This window comes from Penaeus japonicus, unplaced genomic scaffold, assembly GCF_977035675.1.
Source record: "Penaeus japonicus unplaced genomic scaffold, GWHDUDI00000001_assembly GWHDUDI00000016, whole genome shotgun sequence".
Classification (NCBI taxonomy): Eukaryota; Metazoa; Arthropoda; class Malacostraca; order Decapoda; family Penaeidae; genus Penaeus; species Penaeus japonicus.
In genome coordinates this window covers 29,801,572-29,806,571 of record NW_028234418.1, presented here as the reverse complement: position 1 = coordinate 29,806,571, position 5,000 = coordinate 29,801,572, and the positions used below count along the sequence as shown (strand labels likewise).

The 5,000-nt window shown below is 49.4% G+C and overlaps 1 protein-coding gene and 1 pseudogene across 1 annotated transcript in view; one reads left to right on the top strand and one right to left on the bottom strand.

The window, feature by feature from the left end:
- grh (grainy head) overlaps window positions 1-5,000 on the top strand; it is a gene marked incomplete in the record, with an annotated part of 654,215 nt that overhangs the window by 581,130 nt on the left and 68,085 nt on the right.
- Window positions 3,090-5,000, bottom strand: part of LOC147470254 (uncharacterized) — a 3,198-nt pseudogene continuing 1,287 nt past the window's right edge.

Genomic DNA, 5,000 nt, shown 5'->3' with positions numbered 1-5,000 from the left:
CTCCTCCTCCTCCTCCTCCTACTTCTCCTCCTCCTCCCACTTCTCCTCCTCCCCTCCCTATTTCATCTTTTCCCTTCTTCACCTTCCTTTTATTCCTCTTCCTTTTCCCACTTCTCCTTCTCCTCCTCCCTTACCTATTCTATCATTTCCCTTCTTCCTCCTCCTCTTCCTCTTTCGCATCCTTCTCATTCGCCTTCTCCTCCTCCCTTCCCTATTCCGTCTTTTCCTTTCTTCCTCCTTCTTTTCCTCTTTCGCCTTCTTCTCCTCCTCTTTCTCCTTCCCCGTCTCCTTCTCCTTCTCCCTCCCCTTATTCTTCATTTTCTCTTTCTCCTTCTTTTTTTCCTTCTCTTTCTCCTCCCTCTCTTCTTCTCCTTTTCTTCCTCCTCCTACTACTACTACTATTACTTCTACTACTACTACTACTACAACTACCAATACTACTACTACTGCACTTATTCCTCCTCCTCCTCCTCCTCTTTCTCCTTCCCCACACACCCACCCACCCACCCATCCACCCTCTTCCACTCGGCTATTGATTGAAAGGATGTTCCAAATACCCGTCTTTGAGCCTTAAAAAAAAAAAAAAAAAAAAAAAAAAATCCGCTCTTCATTTGTTTTGGTAATGGGCAAATATTTCTCCTTGGGGAGGGGGGAGGTAAGTACTGGGGGAAGGGGGGGGGAGGAAGGGGGAGGGAGGGAGAGGGTGGGAAGGAAGGAAGGTGGAAGGAATGGTGGGAGGAAGGGTAGGAGGGAGAGAGGGAGGGAGGGAGGGAGGGAGCGAAGGGGAGGGAAGGATAAAGATAAGGGGAGGGAGGGAGCAAGAGAGACAGGGGGGAAGGAGGGAGAGAGGGAGGGAAGGAGGGGGAGATGGAGGGAAGGAGGGGGATATGGAAGAAAGGAGGGAGAGAAGGAGGGAAGGAGGGGGAGATGGAGGGAAGGAGGAAAGAAGGGTGGAAGGGAGAGAGGGAGGGAAAGAGGGGGAGATGGAGTGAAGGAGGAAAGAAGGGTGGAAGGGAGAGAGTGAGGGAGGAAGGGAGAGAGAGGGGGGAAAGGATGGAGACAAGGGGAGGGAGGGAGGGAGGGAGAGAGAGGGGGGGAAGGATGGAGAGAGGGAGGGAAGGAGGGAGAGATGGAGGGAAGGATGAAGACAAGGGAGGGAGGGAGGGAGAGAGAGGGGAGAAAGGATGGAGAGAGGGAGGGAAGGAGGGAGAGATGGAGGGAAGGATGAAGACAAGGGAGGGAGGGAGGGAGAGAGAGGGGGGAAAGGATGGAGAGAGGGAGGGAAGGAGGGAGAGATGGAGGGAAGGATGAAGACAAGGGAGGGAGGGAGGGGGAGGGAGGGGAGAAAGGATGAGAAGAGATGGAGGGGAGGAGATGAGGGAAGGAGAAGAAGGGAGGGAGGGAGAGGGGAGAAAGGATGGAGAGAGGGAGGGAAGGAGGGAGAGATGGAGGGAAGGATGAAGACAAGGGAGGGAGGGAGGGAGAGAGAGGGGGGAAAGAATGGAGAGAGGGAGGGAAAGAGGGGAGAGGGAAGGAGGGACAGAGGAATGGAAGGAGGGGAAAAGGAGGAGCCAAATCAGCGTTCGATGCAATTAGATTCCTTCAATGGCCTGATCCTTTAGAAAAAAGGACGGGGTGGGGGAGGGGTGGGGGAGGGGTGGGGGAGGAGGTTCAGGAAGAGGAAGAGGAAAGTGAAGGGGGGAAGGAGGGAGGAGGGACAGGAGGGAGGGAGGGTGGGAGTGAAGGTAATGTTTGCTCTTCGTCTTATTACTACGAAAGGTTATTATGTGGGTCGCTCTTATTGTTCACGGCTTTGAGCGCGGAGGGGAGGGGGGTAGGGAGGGGGGATGTGGTAGGGTGGGGGGAGGGGATGAGAGGGTCGGGATAGTATGGGAAGGAGAAGGAGAAGAGGAGGGAGGAGGAGGAGGAGGAGGAGGAAGGGGTGGAGGGGGAGGGAGGAGGAGGTGGAGGAGGAGGAGGGGGAGGGAGAAGGGGGAGAGAGGAGGAGGAGGAGGTGGAGGAGGAGGGAGAAGTAGAAGAGGAGGGAGGAGGAGGAAGAAGAAGAAGAGGAAGAAGAAGAAGAAGAAGAAGACGAGAAGGGCGAGGAAGAAGAAGAAGAAAAGGAGGAGGAGGAGGAAGGAAGAAAAGGAGGAGGAGGAGGAGGATGGCTAAGGAAGAAGAGGAGGAGAGAAAAGGATAAGGAAGAATAGGAATTAGGAATATGAAAAGGATGAAGAAGCATACGAGGAGGGGATGGAATAGGAAGAAAAAAAAAATATATAGGAAGAGCAACATGCTTGAAAGTATAGGAGGAGGAGAAAGAAGAGGAAGAGGTTGAAGAGGAAGAGGAAGAGTTGGAAGGTGAGGAAGAAGAGCTGGAAGAGGAGGAAGAAGAGATGGAAGAGGAGGAAGATTGAGCTGGAAAAGGAGAAAGAAGAGAAGAAGAAAGAGGATGGATAACAAGGATCAAAACACAACGAATCCCTTTCAGTTAACTTCCATCCGGGATCTTTTTCAACTCGATCTGAATAGCCTTCGAATTTGTTTTGGAATTCAAGCAAGTGTTCATTATGACAAAACAACAAACGGCAACGCTACATTATTTGCATTGTACACACGCAAAGTCCGTTTTAGTTAAGATGATTTTAAAATTACATGTGTATTTAAGTGTGTATGTGTGTTGTGTGTGTGTGTGTGTTTGTGTAAATATGTATGTGTGTATATGTATATATGTATATATATATATAATATATAAATATAATATATATATATATATATATATGTATATATATATTATAATATATATATATATATATATATATATATATATATATATATATAATATATATATATATATATATATATATATGTATATTCCACCTCCTCTCCAGCTCTCCTTTCTGCTTCCCTCCTTCCCTCCTCCTTTTCTTCTCTCCTTCCCTTCTTTTTCCCTCCTTTCTCCTTCCTCCCCTCCTTTCTCCTTCCTTCCCTCCTTTCTCATTCCTTCCCTCCTTTCTCCTTCCCTCCTTCCCTCCTCACTTCCTTCTCTCCTTCCCTACTTTCTCCTTCCCTCCTCCCTTCCTTCGACCTCCTATTCTCTGTGTTGTGAAATGTATGTAAGAACCAATTCACAATACAGTCCATTGGCCCCGGCCTCGCCAATGGCTGTGGTCGACATCCGACATACTATTAGAATTACATTCTTTATTTATATAAAATACAATACACTTACATAGTTATCTCTAATCTACTATTTACAACAGTTTGCTCTATATCTATGTCCTTAAGGCTAATACATTTTACGGGTCTCTTTCGGGTTCCCCTTAGACAGAGTAGTGACGATCTTAGTAATGAGAAGGCCAGCCGACATCTTATCCATGCCACGACGCAGCTCTTTTGCTGTTGTCTCTTTTCTGATAATTGCTGAGCCAGGCATGAATAAAAAGTAACCGCCCTCGGTGCCATCCCTCCGGAAGTCGTGAAAACAAGGGGCGTGAAGGTGCCTTGCTCTACCTCTCGCACTCGCTCCCCGTACTCCCTCATCTTAACATTTTCGTGTTTCGTGTGAGCGGATTTCAAATCTTGGGCACGGTTGCTCGTGGCCATGGGGTTGAAAATACGAATATCGAAGAAGGCCCGCTGCCCCCGTGCCCAGAATCCGCTTGCACTGATGTCCAAGCGAGCGTCGTCGGCAGAGTTGGTGGACTGGAGTGAGAAGTTGCGGCCACTGTGGGATGAGGGGAGGCTCCACCCTGATGTCACGGGACACCTCGCTCAGCATCTCCGCAGTCACGTCTCTCACCTCGTCGTGGCGCATGCAGACGAAGCCTCCCGTCTTGCATGTCATGGCGTGGTTGGGGTCGAAGGGCGAACCGCACGTGCACTGTTGGTGAAGGTCCTCAATTGGCCACCCATATCGTAGGGCTAAAGCATCAACAAACTCCTGTTGATTTAAGCTAAAGCCTTTTGCTTTGATGGGGAGGCTGGTTAGCCAATTTGAGGCGCCGACTTCTCGTGCCATCTCGATTCTCCTCTTCATGTCCTCAGAGATCTGTGAAAGTGTATCCTGTAGCTGGGTCCTTTGCTTCGTCTCCCGCTCACTAGTGATCTCCTTTCTGGTGATTTGTTGCTGTCTTGCGTCTGGCTGTGTGTGTGTCTGTTGTGCTGTAATGGCTTCTGTTAGGCTGGCTGAAAGCCTAACGGAGTTTTGATATTCAATGTTTGCAGTCTTGCAAGGGTTTATTAAGCCGAGTCCCCCGAGCCTTGGTGGTAGTTCGAGAATGGTCCTCTCTACGGCTGTGGGATTTCGCCCACCCGATAGTGCTGGTATCAAGACCTTCTCGATTGTCTCTTCAAGTGGAGCGAGTAAGGGTTCAACGTTTGTTATGGTTCGCATTATGAAATTCCATCTCTGTTTGATGCCGAAGGTGAATGCTGTGTATGCAGAGTGTGGTTCCGTTGATGCAACCTGTGCCAGCGTCTTCAACTCTCTTACCCATTCCTCTACTTTTTTCTTGACATATTCATCCCTGGCTGCTGTTGTTCCAAGGACCGCTCCTAGGTGTTTCTCGCCGCCAGCCTTTACCTTTATATCAGTCTCGCAAAACGCTTCTCTGGCTTTGGCGAGATATTCAGGCTTTACAACTAACACTGACTTGCTGGCGTTGGGGTAGTATCCTTGTGGGGGGCCATGAGCTCGGATTAGGTCCCACCATTTCCGGATGTCACCTATTTTCCCGGCTCCTGTCAGGTCGTCGGCATAAGCAACTTGTTTAATGTTTGTGTGTTGGAAGCTGATGTGATCTTGCAGCTTGAGAAGACCAATGGCGTACATCGCCATGGCAACTGGGTCGCCTTGCGTTGTCCCCTCCGCTGACATAATCGTCTCACAGGTGTTGGTCCGTTTGTCGCTTATGTACAGTTCTGCTGGGCTACTGTATGTATTTCTGACATATCTTCTCCTGTTGTGCGAAGCTTGGGCATTTTATTTCAGTGTTGTG